Source organism: Leptodactylus fuscus, chromosome 5, assembly GCF_031893055.1.
Source record: "Leptodactylus fuscus isolate aLepFus1 chromosome 5, aLepFus1.hap2, whole genome shotgun sequence".
Lineage (NCBI taxonomy): Eukaryota > Metazoa > Chordata > Amphibia > Anura > Leptodactylidae > Leptodactylus > Leptodactylus fuscus.
Genome location: NC_134269.1, coordinates 45590874 through 45611493, shown reverse-complemented (window position 1 = coordinate 45611493; position 20620 = coordinate 45590874).

Genomic DNA, 20620 nt, shown 5'->3' with positions numbered 1-20620 from the left:
AATTGCAAGAGGTGTCAATTGCTAAGATCACAGTTATGAATACTCTTTTTCACTGAAGGATGTGGATATAGTATATGTTCCATATATAATTTGTGCAGATCCAACCAATGGAACTCCCAATGATCATGAGAACAATAGAACCGCAGAGAAGTTTTTACCAGGCACACTGCCACCATTTTATATTGAAGGTAGAGTCTCATGGCCCCTTCAGGATTAAACAAACAGCATTGAATGTATCCACCTGTGTATTTCTTACTATAGTTCAGTGTTCAGTCCCATTGATAGCATCGCCTGAGTGTCAGGATACATTGAGTACATTGAGCCTCGTCATATACCCTCAATTTTTATAAGTTTGGACTCCTTGAAACAGTTTTCTATTTGATATACAGTAGATTTACCATTCTGAATATAGTTACAGTATGTATGATCCTTTTTCTTTCTATAAACTATCTATACATTAGACATCCCTTTCCTGTCTGCTACAAAGAATAAAGACCAGGCATGCTTATTTAATGCTCTCTGGGGCTTGGGTTTTAATAGAGCATGAAGTATAAATTGGTTATTGGTCATGAAATGCACGGTATGGGCACTGTACATTACTTTTGGCTTTGTGTATGGGCGTGGTCAGAATAAAGAAGTGTTGGACTTTATAGACCCTTTACAGTATGCGTGGGTTTAAAGTCGTGGAAGATGTCAGCCCAGGAGCACGCAGAAACAAGAAACACTGTATTCTACAACAATAAGCTGAAAATGATACAGAAGATGGTCAGGCTGTTGTGATAGTGGGAATGTTGTGTCAAGATTGGAAAAACTCGGTCAATTGGAAAAGTATAAGCGTATGAGCGACATGGATCCATTAGGTTAGTATTGAATCATTTCCATAGGTAACCCACAGGAGGCACTGTGATTAGATACAGGTCACAAATAGAGTCTTATGAACAGAGGTCTTCTCCTGCCATCACCTCCTACATATTAGTTTGTCGTTGGGGTAGTTTCTGGACAACCGCCTGATACTTGTTGCCATCGGCAAACTCACATGGCCCCAATGGGTGTCTCTGACTCATTTGCAATGACTTACTTTAGTGGATAGTTCTCTTAAAACTCCTGGTTTATTACAGTTACCTTGCTGGTCATGGTTTGTGCTGTGTGTGATGTGCGTTTGCTGTATTAATTGTCTGTATGCTTCAGACTCTTGTTGTGGTCCGGTAGTGTTCCTAATGCAGCACTGCTATTTTCTAGTTTTAGCTCTTGATTTTTGTGTTTTGCCTGTTTTCAGTTTCTTTATTCAGCTCTGCTTGTGTGGTGTTCTTGTCTCTAGGTCCTAATGCTCTCCTGTTGTTCGTGTTAGGGTCAGTATTATGGCTTAAGGTCCCCATTAGGGATGCGGGCAGTGCGTGGCAAGCACACATACCCCATTATAGTCTATGGGGTCCATGTGATTTTACAATGCAATTGCACTTGTGTTCCGTTCGGGGAGTCCTTCCCGGACGGAATACATACCCAGATGTGAACAAGGCATAAGAATCACTGTCATACCTTGGGGTCTCTTTGGACCCTGGAGTATAAGAAGCAGAGGTGCAGAATGATCTCAACTGGTGCAGAGAATGCTGAGGCCGAGATTGTTAAAGCATCAAGACGTTGGCGTGCAACACATGACCTCTGAGACCAAGTCATAGACTTTAGTGATCCCTGATGACTAGGACATCAGAAACGGCCCAAAGAGGATGCCTCAGATGCTGAAGTGTTTGCTCACCTCTCTTATGGCTCCACATGTTATAGTTTGAAGTCTAAAGAGACCTCAGAATATAATAATGTTAGTATAAGTTCAGTCCAAAACAAAACAGGTGGGCAAACCCATGAATATTGGGCAAGACAAATCTCGTGAGGTTTGCTCATCTCTACTGTGAGTTCCCATTTCCTTGCACTCTTGTTGTTTTACAAGACGTGTGTCAGTTTTTTTGCTTTTTTTAGCTATGTGGTTATTGCGCAATTAGACCCTATTGTAAGTCCCAGGGATAACGGAGTACCAGGACACATTGCTAGTACTCAGGAAAGAGGATTACTATTGGACAAGTCCAGTCCTGCCATCTTGTGTTCGGCTAATGTTATATGGAGCGTCTACTACGGTCACGTGTCCTGGGTGATAGACCCTAGAAGGTTGCTGATAAGTCACTCTGACTTGATCGAGGTATTTAGATGAAGAGATGTGACAATAAGCTGAAAATGTGCCCTGTTGTAGATATTGACACAAGGGCACATAACAATGACAGTCAGCTGTGTCTGCGTTTGAGAACTGAAATTCCTATTCTTTAATTTGGCTTTGTAATGTCTTGCCCTCATGTAAATGACACAGCAGGCACATCAGTACAATCTGAAGTGCATTAGGCATATGACATACACAAAGCAGACGTAACATTGCACCCCTACCAGTTTAGCAATTTTAAAGAACCTGTAGAGTTATCTGCAATGTCAATTTCTGCCATAATTAAAGGCTGGTCAGTGCGTCCCTGTGTGCACCTTCATGTTATTCCCATATTTCCAGAATAATTCTTATTTATTAGAAGAAATGTATTGGGCTGGTAGCCAAGATTTCTCCCTCTACCTTCTTATATGTATACCACTGAAATAATAATATTAGTTAAAAATACTGTTAAGCAGATGCATTGCAGACAAGCAGGACACCTGGATGGTGCTGCTAAAGGATTCATTGTAAAATTAATTTACATATTCATGTAAAATCCAATACTTTACATGGGTGAGTGCTTTTTCTTTATTACCTTTCCAGGAGAGCTTTCATGCCAGAGAAAGTAGAATAGTTTAATGAAACAAATGACTGGAGGTTTGCACCGAGCCGTCCAGATAATCAGGAAATGGAAACGTGATTGGTTAACCATATTGTCTCGGAGGAAAGTTGACAAGGTACATGATGGTCTTGTCAATTCCATTATCAAGTCATTGGGCAGAGTATGTTAGAATACATAAATTCTTCCTAGAGATAAGTGGTTCAAGGGGTATCCCCTCCCCCCAGTAAGCATGCATCATTGGCCAATACAATCACTCATATTTTTAGATGGGTTGGCCAGTTATTGACCATCTATAGGTGTGTTAGTTATACTCCACAACATTGAAATAGCAGTACCAAGAAGGTAAAGTCTTGGATTTATGAAAAGCATAGGACTAATAGACATATTAACCCTCTGCTGACATCCACCATATGTTAGGCAGAGTTAGGGAACCCTGGAACGGGGACACAAGAGACAGTGAGCCCTAAGCGTATGCCCCCTACTGTCCCTTCCTATTGCCAGGCCCTATCCTACGTAATAGGCGGCAACCACAAAGACAGTCCCTCCCTGAGTATGTGACACACAAAACGCAGACAAGACGAACAACAACAATGGGAAGTCAACTTAGCCAAGGGTCAGTAACAGTCGAGCAATGCAGTGCCGAATCGGAGTCCAAAAAGAGAAGTCAGTGAGGAAAGCCAAAGGTCAAGTATAATAGAGTAATCCAAACAGAGACAGTAAGAGCAGGTATGCGCACGGCAATAGCAAGCGCTGGTGTGAATAGGAACCGAGGTTAAATAGGGAGGAAGAACCCGCCCATGGAGTTGACAGGAAGGCAGGTTGTCAATCACAGGGCAAGATCAGATTAACCTTTAGAGGATCCGAGCAAACTGAAGGTGAAGGAGATGGGTGTGGTGGAAAATCAATTACCAAGGTGAAAGAATAGGGCAGTGTTCAGACAGTGCAAGGAGAACCCAACGGAATAAATCACAACCGAACACATCTCCTGCGCCGCAGCATGCGGCCAGATGATGATGCCAAAGCCCGGATGGGCAAAGATGTTACACCATACTATTATGTTGGCACTTTAAAGATGGCACACTCATAGAAGTTAAGTGGGTGCCATAAATGCCGGGTCTCCGCTATATTGTCCAGTGGAGACTCAGCAGAATCCTCGGCATTAACCCTTCCAATGCCTAAGTCAGACATCTCCCAAAATGATACAGTTTGGGATTTTTATCCAGGTGTTATAACATAACACAAACTATATAAATATGGCATGGCGATGACTGTAACGACCCATAGAATATAGGTAACCAGTCATTTTGGCCAAAAAATACTAAATCTATTACAACATAGTCCAAATGCAGTTTTTGTTTTGTTTTTCTAAATGCCGTACATTGTATTAAATATTAAATGGCACCAATATAAACTGTACAATCTGTCCTGCAAAAAGTAAGAAGAGACCTCAATATTTTGTGTTACAGTAAAATATTGCATAGTGGATGGGACTGTATATCACTAGAGATAAGCGAGTAGTACTCGATCCAGTAGGTATTCGATCGAATACTACGGTATTCAAAATACTCGTACTCGATCGAGTACCACTCGCTGTTCGAATGTAAAAGTTCAATGCAGAACCAGCATTGATTGGTCGAATGCTATACAGTCGGACAATCAATGCTGGTTCTTCTCCCACCTTTAGAAGTCTTCTCCGTGCAGCTTCCCCGCGGCGTCTTCCGGCTCTTCATTCACTCTGCCAGGCATCGGACCTGGGCAGAGCCGACTGCGCATGTCCGCTTGTAGTGCGGGCATGCGCAGTCGGCTCTGCCCAGGCCTGATGCCTGGCAGAGTGAATGAAGAGCCGGAAGATGCCGCGGGGACGCTACAAGGAGAAGACTTCTCGGAGGATCCAGCCCGACCCTCACTCGTGGACTTGGTAAGTATAATTTGATCGAACGTTGCCTACCCCTGAAACGAGCATTTTCCCCCCATACACTATAATAGGGTTCAATTTTCGATTTGAGTAGTCGAATATTAAGGGGCTACTCGAAACGAATATCGAACCTCAAACATTTTACTGTTTGCTCATCTCTATATATCACATGACCATGGACTGTTTTTTATCAAACAAGGAAAGACAGCAAGCAGAGATCTAGAAAACTCTCAAGAATTGATCCAAAAAGTATATTGAAAAATTGATGAACTTTTTATTATACAAACAATATTTGCCTAAAACTGGACAACCCCTTTAACCCCTTCAGGACTACACAGAGACTTTTGCATTCATTGATTTGCATTATACTTCAGTGCCAGAGGTCTCGGGAAGAGGCAGAGAGGTCTAATTGGGTTTCTCGGCTCTTTCATGATCACACAGACTTCTTACAGTATATCTATGGAATATGAAATGGTTGTTTTCACTGGACTTCTTCTTTCAGCAATGATCCTCTCCACTTCTCCTTCCTCCCACTTCAAAGGAAACCTGCTGTTTGCATAAGAATCTGCCTGCCCTTTCTAGTCCTATATTTGAGGGAGATAGAGCACAAATGGCATTTAAGTGCCCGGCGGTGACATGCAGAACAGGCTATTCTCTTGCTATTAACATGGAGCAGTGAGTGGCCTATTCCACACTGATTATAGCTTCATCTAACATTCCCTTGCTAAATGGCTCCCCTGCCGAGGCGGCTGCATTTCTAGTCCTTTCTCCATCTTGTCATATTTTTTTTTTTTTTATAACAAGCCTATAAAATGGCACAATACATAATTATAATGGGTTTATGTTTGCGGAGCGAGACTGTAACGTACACACACAAAAAAAAAATTATAGGTAAGAGCGGAGGGGGAGAGTAGCCAAGTGATTATTACGGGAGCATGGTGTCTTCGGCGCTATATTGTCAATCATTGAGGACATTTACATCTGATCCGTTACAGTTTAGTGCTCTTTTAAAGTGCTACAATGTTCACCCTGCATTTAATAACTGAAAAATAGTACTATAATCATCGGCTGGCACCTTCACGGAAATTAGCATAAAGAATAGGATAGCGCTGGAAAATGATGAATAGAAACAAAAACAAATTTTTTGAAGGGTGAAAATAACTAGTATGCTTTAATTGTATCATTTCAGAAGAAAATGAAAGCTTTATAAACATATTTGGAAACTATTGACTTCTTAAAAGCCATTTCCTCACAAACACATTCACAAGAAAGCCGTGTATAATTTAACTAATAGGCTTGGAAAGCACAACTATTGAAGTTTTTAACTAATTGTCTTTTATGCAGAATTCAGAATACTGTAAAATATGCAAAACACCACTTAGATCATCTATAGTAGCTAGCTGTAGCAGGAATGGATATATCATATCATAGCGGCTACACAGGGACCCTAGTGGCCATGGGAGGTGGGAAAAAATAAAAAACATTAGTACTCATCTTTAGAGATGAGTGAATAGTATTTAATCGAGTAGGCATTCGATCGAATATTACGGTATTCGAAATACTCAATCGAGTACCACTTGCTATTCGAATGGAAAAGTTTGTTGCAGAACCAGCATGGATTGGCCGAATGCTATTCAATCGGCCAGTCAACGCTGGTTCTTCTCCTACCTTTAGAAGTCTTCTCCGTGCAGCTTCCCTGCGGTGTCTTCCGGCTCTGAATTCACTCTGCTAGGCATCGGGCCTGGGCAGAGCCGACTGCGAATGTCCGCACTACATTTTCTTGTAGTGTGGGCATGCGCAGTCGGCTCTGCTCAGGCCCGATGCCTGGCAGAGTGAATTCAGAGCCGGAAGACACCGCAGGGAAGCTGCACGGAGAAGACTTCTCGGAGGATCCAGCCCGACCCTCACTCGTGGACTTGGTAAGTATAATTTGATTGAATGTTGTCTACCCCTGAAACGAGCATTTTCCCCCATAGACTATAATAGGGTTCAATATTCGATTTGAGTAGTCGAATATTGAGCGGCTACTCGAAACAAATATCGAATATCGAACATTTTACTGTTCGCTCATCTCTACTCATCTTCCCTTACCTCTCCTGGGCTCCTTTTGGCTTCTCCATTGTGGTTTTCTTTGATCATCTTCCGAACTCTTCCAGCTTCCATAATATTGCAGGAACCTGTGAAATCCATGAAAGGTCCACTAGGTCCATGATGTCATCCAGAAGGCTGGAAGAGGCCAACAAGACAACCACAATGGGCTCAGTGAAGCGGATGCAGTGAGGAAGTCCAGGAGAGGTATGGGAAGGTAGGTATCAGTGCTTAATTTTTTTTACCACTTTTCTGCTCTATATAGTCTAGGCCAGTGTGAAAAAACGTCCCAACCAAGTACCCCCATAGTATGCAGTCTTTTAGAAATGTTACGAAATAAGGTAAGATGCTCCCTCCACAGCACCCCTATATGTAAAATAATAGCCCCCCTTGCAATATTCATTACTTACCACTCTGTTCCATGCCTTTTCTCTGCTCTGGCGATGGCTTACATCAGTACTTGGTGAGGAGCAGAATGGTGGGTAGTGAACACAGCTTAGCACCCTCCCCGGGCGTTGGTAAGTGCAATGAGCTCCTCCATGATGGAAGCACTCACTGCACTTGTAAAGTAAGGATGGCTCATTCTTGCTCTGTATATATATATATATATATATATATATATATATATATATATATTTATTTATTTATTTATTTATTTTTTTTAAATGTTAGGTGCCAAATCAAATTTAAATGCATATATAATGAATCATAACAAAGGTCATATAATATGACTAGAGATGAGCGAATAGAATTCAAAACTGCTGTTTAGAATACCTCGCTCCATAGGAATGAATGGGAGCGGGTATGCCAGTCGGCGCTTAACCCCTATAGTTCGCCCGCTCCCATGCCTTTCCTATGGAAGCGAGGTATTTGAAACTAGAGTTTCGAATAGTATTCGCTCATGACTCATATTCACACGATGCATAAAGTCCAAGAGCTATGGTCTGTGTGTGGGTCCAGACTGTATTAACTGAACTCACTGCTTCATAATGAGTTATAAAGCAATGAGCTCTCGAATGGTCAGACCATAATATAGATGTGTGAATATGGCCTCCTTACCTGGTGATATTACCCACATCTCTCTTCTCCCTACAGCTGACCGTAACAGTTGACAACTTTCAAAATGTTTATGTTTCTGAATAAGGGCACATACACATGCCAGGATCTACATGTAGAGAATCTGCCTCAATACAAGCAAACTGGAACTTATATTTGTGTGGACTTTCATACATGTACATGCAGATTTCGGCTATTTTGGATATTCGTATTTTGAAGCCAATTTTTAACCATTTAAAGAGGGTATTTCATCACCTCCACCAATTCAAGTTCATATCCTCCTTTAGTAGGTGCTGATCCATCTGAGCACAATTAGAATTTGGAACTGTTCCTGATCAACGAGCGCAGTTAGATTTGGTGCCTGATGTGCTATTTAAAGGGATGTGCAGGATATTTTATTGCTGTAGGAGGCTGATAAAGGTGGGAAAACAAAAACATACTCACCTCTCCCTGGTACTCTGGTCTCTCAGGCTGCTGTCTGGGTTTCTATTTCTCATGCACATGATACAATTTTACAATCTGTATCATGTAATTTTTTTTAAATAGGACATCTCCACCAATGCCAGTTCTTAGTATCTGTAATAGCTGCTGCCCCACTGACTCCACTGAGAATTTTCTCTCTAGTTCAAACCATTCCCGAGCAATCAGTGCTGTTAGTTTTGGTGCCTGATGTTCTATTTAGACTCTGTATTGTCAGAAAAGCAATGTCAGGCAAAGGGTCTCCAGAGCTCCAATCAGAGGCAGCCACTGTCAGAGATCAGAATGATACCCCTTGCCTGCTCCTGCCTGACACTGCCCAGATGATATTATGGAGCCTACAAAGCATATCAGGAACCAAAACTAACAGCATTGATTGCTTGGGAACAGTGGAGGCTAGAGAAAAAAATCCACCCCCTTTTGGGCAGTTTGGGAGCGGGGCTTCAGCTAGCAGACTGCTGCTGCATGTTCTGCAGTTCTTTGCTAGGTGAACAAGTCAGAATTTTACTTAAAGTGGCAGTATCAGTTGCGAATGGTGTCCCCTGCAGCCCTGCCTTGGGGTTGGATAGGACAAGGCTATTCGTCTCCTACCTTTGGAAGTGATCTCCACCGCGCCGTTCGTTCGAAATACTGGTTTGTACCGGTATGCTAATTAGTTCTCTCGCAGCGATGGGGGCGGGCCCCAGCGCAGGAGATGCGATGGGGGCGTCCCCATTGCTGCTCGAAAACCGACTCCAGCGCTGCCTCTGTCTTCTTCTGCATCCTCCCCTTCCTTCTTCGGCTTGATGTCGGACGCCTGCGCAGTACGCTCTGTTCGGCGAAATTTGCCGAACATACTGTGCATGCCCGCGGCCATAGTGCCGACACCGCAAGTTCGGCGAACAGAGCGTACTGCGCAGGCATCCGATGTCAAGCCGAAGAAGGAAGGGAAGGATGCAGAAGAAGACAGAGGCGGCGCTGAAGTCAGTTTTTGAGCAGCAATGGGGACGCGCCCATCGCATTTCCTGCGCTGGGGGAAGCCCCCATCGCTGCAAGAGAACTAATTAGCATACTGGTACAAACCGGTATTTCGAGCACGGCGGAGATCACTTCCAAAGGTAGGAGACGAATAGCCTTTCTAAAGGCTATTCCGACGTGTTACCTAGAAAAAAAAAGAGTTTTAATGGTAGAATCCCTTTAATAGGAAAACACCTTTACTAAAACTGCTCTTTACTGCTTCATAGACCACATTGTGTTAGTTACATTAATTTCTATTCATGTCCATTATAAAGGTGGAATTTAGAAAACAAGCGGCTCACACAATACATTGTTTATACTACCATTGTATTTCCTGTTCCCATCTAGTTGTGATATTCTGTCACAGAACACCACAAAAGCCGTCAAAATCTATTGAAAAAGCAAATTAACACTGTTACAGCCTAAGTATTGTACTATTTGTATGTTAAGCTTTCTAGTGTGGTTTGACAACCTACTTTCTAGAATACTACACTACTGTACTGTGCAGAATCATTAGAAATTGTGAAAAATGTTGCATGTAGTTCCAGCTGCTCCTGGTATTGTTTTCCCATATATACTGGATCGAACATAAAATTTCACCCCTAGCTGTGGCTTAACAATGAAGTATAATACATATACCGTAGAGCACTGTAGTAAACAGTACCGCATGACCACACCAATACCTCTTTGAAATAATTTTAATACAAAAAAAATTATTTAAAATTATATTATATATACACTTTTTATAAGTTCAAACATTCACAAAAAAAGTCTTTGCAGGGTAGACTTTTCAGGATGCAGACAGAAGGAGAAGGGTCCAGGCAGGATGTAATAATAAGCTCCACCTCTGGGATTTCCTCACCCTCTCTCATTGGTGGGCAGGGAGAACAGGGAGAGAAGAGGAAGTGTCCTACACCTCAGCTCTAGCAGAGCACTGAAGGGATGCTCCCTCTTCATTTACTACATGATGGTCCCGTGCTGGCTGCCGTGCAAGCAAAATATGCCACATGTGCCAAAGGTTGCTGACCTCTGTTCTAGATTAACAATAGTTATAAACGATTATTGTGCTATTCTCTTCTTACACTGCAAGTGCATTATTTTTCTGTGTCTACAGATACAAACAAATCCTATGTAGTCAGATAATAAAAGTCATACTCTACTCTATCCGTCTCCTATTTCTTCTTTTGTTACATTCATACATAGAAGTACCTGAATTCTCTGCTCGTTTATATTAACAAGCAATAGGATTGGGTTTACTAATATAACAGATCACTGAATCATAGGACTTACAAATGTAACAAATGTAGTGAACGTTTACTTGACATTTAACACATTATATAAAACTGTTGCAGCAACCTTTCACTCATTGACTTTTCAATATATTCTGTTTTAAAGAGTAATTGTGGTTTTACTTTTGTGCAATTCAATAGTTAAGGTAAAAGTTTTTAATATACGGAATTGAGCAAAAGGTCAGGAATGCGAAGAAAAACAAAATGAAATGAATGAACAAAAAAGAAATCTAAATGACAACAATATTTAATGTGACCACCCTTTGGTGGAGGAGTCCTGGAAGTGATGATATGGCCGCCTTGGAGCTCTGATCTCAACATTGTCCAGTCTGTCTGGGATGACAGGAAGAGAAAGAAGGATTGGAGGAAGCCTACATCCACAGAAGATCTGGGCTTAGTTCTCCAAGATGGCGGGAACAACCTCCCTGCCGAGGTCCTTAAACACTGTCTGCAAGTACCAAGAAGAACTGATGGAAGGCAAAGGGCAAAGGTCACACCAAATATTGATGGGATTAGATTTCTCTTTTCTTGATTCACTTCATTTTATCAAGTGATAAAATAAACTATTATCACTTCTATTTTTGATAGCTCCTTACGTTGCACATTTTTCCTCACCTGTATAAAACTTTACACAGTATGTCAAGGAATTTCAACTCTTTGCTTTCAACTCATATACGCTTGGCTGAGTAGCGTGTCTATGTGAATGGGGGAGATTGTTAGTAATAGCTCTTGGCTGAAGAAATGTTTGCCCAACAGCTATTGAAAGTGCATCTAATTCTATATAGTAAGTGCCTCTGATCTCTATGACTGTGTGGCTAGGATTGCATGACTGTTGACATTGGAAGGATCCGGTTCTTTTATAGATGACATTGAAGGTCACAATTGTAACATATGTTCTGCATATTTCAAAGGTCAAGAATTTTACTTTATTATTATACTATTTTATGTTATTTTTCTTACAAACTCGATGTTAAAGGTGTTATGCCACGAAGAATATTTCTCCACTATCCTCTTTCTTGCTGGATGCGGTGCATTCACTTCAATGGGAGGTCCGTAGCTAGCCAAAGTCTGGCACTTGAAGGATGTGTATTGAGCAATATAGATGTGCATAAGGTTCCAATGAGATTATTGTCTTTAATGGCATCCATATCTGTGTTATCTATCCATCCAACCTTAAATACAAAAGTCTATGGAGAGGAAGAGGCTGCTGCTATCTGTACAATTAGGGTGCATTCACACTACTGATACGCTGCCTGATTCTGAATGTTAAAACACGTTCAGAATCAGCACGTATAAAGCAGTTCCCATTCATTTCTATGGGAGCCGGCATACGATCGCTCCCCATTGAAATGAATGGGCTGCTTTTTTCACTACGAGCGCTCCCATTGAAGTGAATGGTAAGTGCTCGCGTGTATGGCTCGCTCTGCTCAGTCCGAGCCGTACACGCGAGCACTTCTTTTTAAAGGCTATTCAGGCATATGTGGGGCTCATACGGCATAATTTTGATAGAGCCCCTTTAAAGCTATTCCGACATGGACTTAGTTAAAAACAGGATTCTAATGATAGATTCCCTTTAACTTTTATAAAACCATATCTGGGTATATCCAGCCAAAAAGAATGATAAGAAAGGACACATCTATAAGTTATTCTGGAATCTGAAAAGCAAAAATCTTGACTATTTCCTTTTGATAAACCATGGAAAAATTTACGATAATAATAAGAAATTTACATGTGTCATTAAGAATACAAGTCAGCTTTTCATTAACAGTAACCCAATTTGCAATATATGTCACCTCTGAGATTTCAACCAATAGGGATTTCTATGTTTTAGCTATCGTTTGTTTAGCTGATAAAAAATGAAGGTAATGAGCTTCTGTTTAAATCTTTTCATGTTGGCAAATTTCTTATTCAGTCCTTCCCAAGGGTCTATGAATATTAATATTCAAAATGGAAAAACATCATTTCAAAAACACAAGACGAAAAATGCATGACCTTTTATGCAACTGTAGCAGGTGTGAAACGTACCCCTTCTCATCCCCCATTGTAACATTGATGAAAAATAAAAACAAAAGTTGAAACATAAAACTTTTATTTTGTTTTTTTATATATATACTTTGTGGCTTTCTAAAACTTCAGTTTGATAAAAATATAAAATAAAAAGGGCAAAAAAAATTCTATTAAATAGCATATATATCCAAAGAGAAAGGGATTTGTGCAAAATTACAGAAAAACAAACTCAGGAACAGGTAGAAGTAAAATAATAATCATCTGTTTTTTCACCATATAGCATATCCACTGTTCCCAGCTGTTTGCCCTAAGTGAAGAGGTGTGCCCACCTCAAGATCTAACCTTTGGCTCATGTGAGAGCCAACAATTGCCACAATTTTTGCAGAGTTGAGCTAGGGGTTCCTATGGTGGAACTCCCACTTGTTAGATATTGATTGTATCTTCTTTCCAACGACAGCTTCTTGGGTGATGTACCGTATTGTTCCATTCTCCAACTTTACCAGTAATGCTATCCAATGCACTTAAGTTATTTTCATTTAATGATCTTATGGGGTGCTGACACCAGTCCAGATTATGTAGATGTCATAAAAATAACAAAGACCTTGCCCCATGGAAGCTGGAAGTGCTTTACCTCTTCTATCCATATCCATCATTCTCTTAAATGCAGCACCGGTTACAGACGTTGATTTAAGGTTGCCATGTCTATCAGTCAAACTCTGGCTGAGACAGTCATAGCTTTAAGTTGCAGTGCCAATCAGAGTATTTAGACCGAGCATTGAGACTAGGGTTGAGCGATCGTTTTCGGAAAAGATCGGATTCCGATCGGCGATCGAGAAAATTTCAAGAATCGGAATTCCGAACACAATCTTTTTAGGTGGGATCGAGATTGGTGATTATTTCCTACAATGCTTTGCTACTGCCCCCTCCTCCCAGGTTAGTGTTTAAAGAGTTAGGAAGAAGGCGGGGCTTGTGGCTTAGGAGAGTGTGGGCGGGTACAGGGTGGGGAGACGTGACGTTTCCCCACCCAGTACCCGCTCACACTCTCCTAACCCGCCCACACTCTCCTAACCTGGGAGGCGGGGGAAGCGAGGAAAAGAAGAATGAGAACACCGGGCACCAGAGCAGCCATCTCTGCAGGTAAGTGGACACCAGGGGGGACTAGGTAGCCAGAGGATTAAAAAAAAAATCCTCTGGCTATTTAGTGATTAAAAAAAAATCACTGCACAGCGTGAATTCTAACAATTCAAGCATTCAATTGTTAGATTCCATGCTGTATAGTGAATAGGATTGTTTTTAAAATCCGATCTCCGATTAGTAAAAAAAATCCCATTGACTTGCATTGGGATCGCAATTGGGATCGAGATCGGGTTTGAATGAAAAATGATCAGAAATCGGATTTCAAAATCGATCCTGAAAAGTCAAAATCGGCTCAACCCTAATTGAGACTAATCACCTGTCCAATGGTGTAACTAAAGTCTTGTGGGCCCCGATGCAATCTTTTGTCCGGGACCCCTTACCTACCTCATCCCTACAGTTTATTCTTGATAGTGATGGTTATGAGTGTTTAATCAACTTTAGTCAACTTTAATCAACTTTAGTGTGATTAGGGCAATCTGTGGGTCTCCTTGGCTTATGGGCCAGATGGAAGCTGCAATCTCAATACTGATGCCAGTGCTTATGGGCTCACTAGGGTTCCTGAGCCCCAGTGTGACTGCACCCTTTGCACCCCCTCAAGTTACGCCCCTGCACCTGTCTGTGATTACATTTGTGTTCTGTTTTCTCAGAATTTACCTTGTTTTCTGATGATTCCCTGATAACTGACTTTGGCTTATTCCCTGGTTATCAGATCTCTTGCTGACTTGGCTTCATCTATGAACTCCTGGACTTGAACATGACTTGGACCCTGGTGTTCCTATGTTGTTGTTTTGGACACTCCTGTAATCTCCTGGGTTTTTTTTTTTTTTTTTTAATCTTGACTTTTCTATTACTGTCTTGCCTCAATAGGGTTTTTGGTTTGGTCATTGGTTTGGAAGTGAACCTGTTCTCTGGCACCTTGTCCTGGGGTTGCAACCTGGGTAGCAAATCAATCAAGTCTGTCTTGGCTTGTGGCAGATTCTGGTGAATACCTCAGTGTGACCTTAGACTCTGAAAACCAGTTTTGGGCTATAGCTAACTTGCTTTGTCTGTTGTTTTTGCCCGGCCAAATACCTGCTGCATATTAATAATTTGCTTAAACAGCAATCCATAACCTGAGGAACTGCTCATGTGGCAAGTCCATAACACAGATGTCTTCTCTAGTCAGCTATATTACGCTGCATCCATTTTATGATGGGACTGAATATAAGGTAGACGTATACAACATAACAATAATCAGCTGAACCTGACAAGTGTATTGGATGTTTGACCAAAGTTCATGTGAGCTATAGCTAGGAATTTCAACCTGCTCAGCTCTTTGTTTTCTGGAGAGATAAGGCACCAACCGCGATGTCTGGCAGCAGCGTATTACTTTCTCCCCATTGAAAACATATGTACGCTTGGCTGAACAAGAGTGTTCATGTGTATGGGGAGACTGTTAGTTCTTGGTTGAATGAATGTTTGCCTGACAGCTATTGAAAATGCATAGAATGCTATATGGTAAGTGCTTCTGACCTCTACGACTGTGTGGCTAGGACAGCATGGCTGTTGACATGGGCAGGATCTGGTTCCTTTACAGCTTTTGGATCAAATTGAAGCTCAATTTGTGGTTTGCAACCTCATTGAAGGTCACAGCTGTAAAGTATATTCTGCAGGTTTCAAGGGTCACGCTTTATACTTTATTACAATTCTATTTTATGCTATTTTTCTTACTGTCTCCCAGTCTATTTAATGTTGCAAAGTTTCATAGGCTGAGTTGAGATTGAATGAACTGATGGTGAACATCACAAGCCTGACACTTAAGGAATCAGCACCATCCATTGACGTCTATTAACACTTAGTTGAATTAATTTAGTTATGATCTCACCCTTTTATCATATATTCACTTCTCATTCACTCCACAGATGGTGAAATGCCCAGCATGTATTAATTTCATCTCATTGACTTAAAATGATCATATTTCCATAACAGACTAGATGTGACTGGTGTCTTGCGAGAACATTTTGATAGCTCCTTTCAACTTTTAGAATAAATAATAATTCTAATACTTGTCTATGGTAGCTTTATTTTATTTAAAAGAAAGGGAATGAATTTTGGGTTATTTTTTCAAGCTTATCTAATATTTATTACAATGATTCATGAACCATATCAAGAATAAGTTCATGAAGTCTTTACCTATGGTGACTAATTCATGAATAATGTATTTTGTACGACGTTACTCTAATTTTTGAGCTCCTCCACCCTACAAGGAGCAGAGTGATTAAGACAATATCCCAGGAGTTGATAGATGGCAGAAGTAGAAGGGATCAAACCTCAAGAGGTGGTGCTATTATTCTAGTATGGGGTCTAGAAGAGGCCCAGGATAGGTGAGGAAAAATAATAAACAATTATTCTCACCTCACCCCCCGTGCTCCCTTGTGTCATCTGGTGTGTGAGCATCTTAAGCCCTCTTCCAGCTTCTTCTGTCCTCCTGGGCAACAGTAACATCTCAGACAACCATTGAGATTGGCATTCAGTGGTCAAATACGGTGTGGTGATGTCATAACACTTGGACACAAGCACATGATGTCAGCACAAGCCAATACACATTGAGGTCCAATTACAGATCTTAAGCGTACTCCAAATCTGCTGACATCACCAAGGAGGAGGAATGGCAACAGGTAAGTATGATTTTTTAATTATTATTTTTTATACCTCCCCTGAGGCTCCAATTATTATAGTTTGGGGTCTCAAGAGGTTGTGGCAAATCGATAACAATCCCGGGTCAATACAAACCAGTTTGGTCCCCTTTAGACAACAGTAAGTGGTAATTCGAATGATGCTCTGAGACTTATAAAGAATGTCAAGATAGGTAGAAAAATATGGAAAACAAAAAAACTGGTGAGCTGTATCATCTAGTATGGAGAATAAATTGTCAAATGGCATTAGGCCGGAACTATATAATGATCTTAGCCTCAACATTAACAAATACTGCCATGTCACATACAACATCTCAAGTAGCGGAAGTGTAGCCTTGTACTTACTATACAGTCCAGTCACATTAATGTGACCACTTGCAAAATCCAGAATAACCACCTTTGGCAGAGCGGACCGCTGCGAGATGTGCAGGAAGAGAGGGGATGTTGTGATGATGGTCACTGGGATGTTGAGCCATGCTGACTCCAGTGCCGTGGCCAGCTGCGCTAGGTTACGCGGTTGAGCATCCATGGCGCAAACAACCCCATCGCGGTGGTCCCACAGATTCTCGATTGGGTTCAAGTCTGGGGAATTTGCTGGCCAAGGGAGTACGGTAAACTCATCCTGGTGCTCGTTGAACCACGCACGTACACTGCGAGCTTTATGACACGTTGCATTGTCCTGCTGGTATATACCATCATCCTGAGGAAAAACATCATTTTGCATGTAGGGGTGGACATGGTCCGCCATGGTGTGCCTTTCACAATGATGAGTGCACCCAGATGGCTGATGACACGTGCCTTTTACGATTGGTTAACGTTGACGTCAGAAGTAGGCGGTGCTCACATTAATATGACTGGAATGTGTAGTGTCATGGTTATGGGGGGGTCATAAACAGTGTGTCAGACTTTGTAGGGCATACCCCTATTTCATAACAGTCCAGTTTTTAATTAAATCATGAGATTTCTAGGAGTAACACAATATAGATAGCACAATATAGACGTATATGTAAAGATGTTTCTATATTATTTTAAAGGGAACGCAATTATTTACTAAAGCAGACAAGTTAAGAGATCCAACAGATCTTCATGAAATTAATTGGTACAGAATTTGGGATATGATGATGGCTAAAGACTCACTATACAGTACATGTCCTATTGCACTAGATAATATTTTGACCATGTCTTATACCTTACAGTATATACAGTGATCATGATCAATGAACACCAATGTATAGTAGTATCTGAGAGACCTAGTACAATCCTATTGAATTATTTAGAGGTACCTATATAGAAAGGCTAATAGCATGAGCAGGGAAGTCCTAGCTAGCGTTAATACTGTCACCACCAAACTAGCCGCAACGTCTGAGCCTATAATCATGTTGTGCCTTCAGTATCCTGGGTAACTATACTTACAGCAACTATTCATTTTTCTTTCCTTGTCATATTTAAGCTCCCATGAGTAAACTGGAATCAGACCAGCAAGATACAGTAACCAATTAATAGAAAAATAAATGTGATTAGAAAGAACTTCCTTTCAAAGCACCAGAGGAAGCAGGTACTGTACATTTCCATTGAAAATCCCAGGAGCCCGAGACACTGTCATTACTACTAGAACTTAGCATACGGTATAACTTAGCACACAGGGTTGTGAATGCTATCTACAGAATAGAAGGGGGTCAAAGCAGACACTAAAACAATAACTATTGTTTGTACTTTTGTCACTTAATGAACTCAATAAGAAACATAACTTAGGAAGTGAAAACATGGGGAAGGGGCGAGAGTTGGGGGAGGAGGGGGATGCAGCATCTTACCCTTAGGCTGGTTTCATATGACCAAGTTTCAACCATGGAACTCTATTTGATAGCCAGTTTTACTAGTCTCAACTCCATGTGGGGAGATGAACTACTAGCATTGCAGTTGTACTAGGAATCCCTATATCTCCATGATATACTGTAATTAGAGATGAGCGAACAGTGTTCTATCGAACACATGTTCGATCGGATATCAGGCTGTTCGATGTGTTCGATTCGAATCGAACATCACGTGGCAAACTCCAAAAAAATTTGATTCCCCTCCCACCTTCCCTGGCGCTTTTTTTGCACCAATAACAGCGCAGGAACTACGACACCGGAGGCATCGAAAAAAATCGGAAAAAGTCATTGGCTGCCGAAATCAGGTGACCTCCATTTTAGACGAATAGTGGATTTCAAATCCGGGTCATATGAGAATGTGAACTTTGTGACTAAGAGACAGGGATAGCTGTACAGGCAGGGATAGCTAGGGATAACCTTTATTTAGGGGGGAATGTTATTAAAAATAACTTTTTGGGGCTCTATCGGGTGTGTAATTGTGATTTTTGTGACATAAACTTTTTCCAATAGGAATGCATTGGACAGCGCTGATTGGCCAGAGTACGGAACTCGACCAATCAGCGCTGGCTCTGCTGGAGGAGGCGGAGTCTAAGATCGCTCCACACCAGTCTCCATTCAGGTCCGACCTTAGACTCCGCCTCCTCTGGAAGAGCCAGCACTGATTGGCCGAAGGCTGGCCAATGCATTCCTATGCGAATGCAGAGACTTAGCAGTGCTGAGCCAGTTCTGCTCAACTACACATCTGATGCACACTCGGCCCTGCTACATCTGATGCACACTCGGCTCTGCTGCATCAGATGTAGCAGAGCCGAGTGTGCATCAGATGTAGCAGAGCCGAGTGTGCATCAGATGTAGCAGAGCCGAGGGTGCACTAGAACCCCTGTGCAAACTCAGCTCACGCTAATAGAATGCATTGGCCAGCGCTGATTGGCCAGAGTACGGAATTCGACCAATCAGCGCTGGCTCTGCTGGAGGAGGCGGAGTCTAAGATCGCTCCACACCAGTTTCCATTCAGGTCCGACCTTAGACTCCGCCTCCTCCGGCAGAGCCAGCGCTGATTGGCCGAAGGCTGGCCAATGCATTCCTATGCGAATGCAGAGATTTAGCAGTGCTGAGCTAGTTCTGCTCAACTACACATCTGATGCACACTCGGCCCTGCTACATCTGATGCACACTCGCCTCTGCTGCATCAGATGTAGCAGAGCCAAGTGTGCATCAGATGTAGCAGAGCCGAGTGTGCATCAGATGTAGCAGAGCCGAGTGTGCATCAGATGTAGCAGAGCCGAGTGTGCATCAGATGTAGCAGAGCCGAGTGTGCATCAGCATTCTATTAGCGTGAGATGAGTTTGCACAGGGGTTCTAGTGCACCCTCAGCTCTGCTACATCTGATGCACACTCGGCTCTGCTACATCTGATGCACACTCGGCTCTGCTACATCTGATGCAGCAGAGCCGAATGTGCATCAGATGTAGCAGGGCCGAGTGTGCATCAGATGTGTAGTTGAGCAGAACTGGCTCAGCACTGCTAGTGTTCGCTCATCTCTAACTGTAATCACTAGGGGACATCAACAGGACAATGTTTTGCAAGGAGGCAGGGACAGCTCCTATAGTGCGCATAGGTTCACTTTAAACAAAATGGTGGGAGGTAGGTAGCATCTATTTGCGATCAGATTCTAGAAGAAGGCAAGCTGAACTCATCTACTGTTCTGGTAACCATATTTCATGCCTTATTTTATAAGGTAATATTGGTCAATCCAGGGAACAATGGAGGGAGCTGTAGGGGGAAACACCTTGAGCAAGATGTCTCTTTGGTTCTCTGAAAATCCATTCCATTCATCATCCAGGGATTTCTGGGGACAGTCACAGAAATGCCTGTAATAAATATACAGTAGACCATGTGGAAGCCATGAGCTCTGCTTGGGAAATAGTACTTGGTTACAGGAGTATTCCAGGCAAAATGAACATGTCACTGGGTCTGCAGGTGGGGTAAAGTAAGATAATAAATGCTACTCATCTACCCCTGGTCCTCAGTTTGGGTGTTGCATCCCCCATTCCCTTGAGTTCATGCACTGCTGAGACTGGATGCACAGAGGGTCAGGTGACTGCTGCAGCCAATCATTGGCCTCTGTGGTCACCTGCTTGGTACCAGTGATGTGACAGCAGTGACATCACCGATATCCATCATGTAACCAGTGATTGGATGCCGTGGTCACCTGACCATCTACAGTCCAGCACTGGAGGGAAGGAAGAACACCACCTGGACCGAGGACCGGCATTAGAGGAATATAATTAGTATTTTGTTTTAC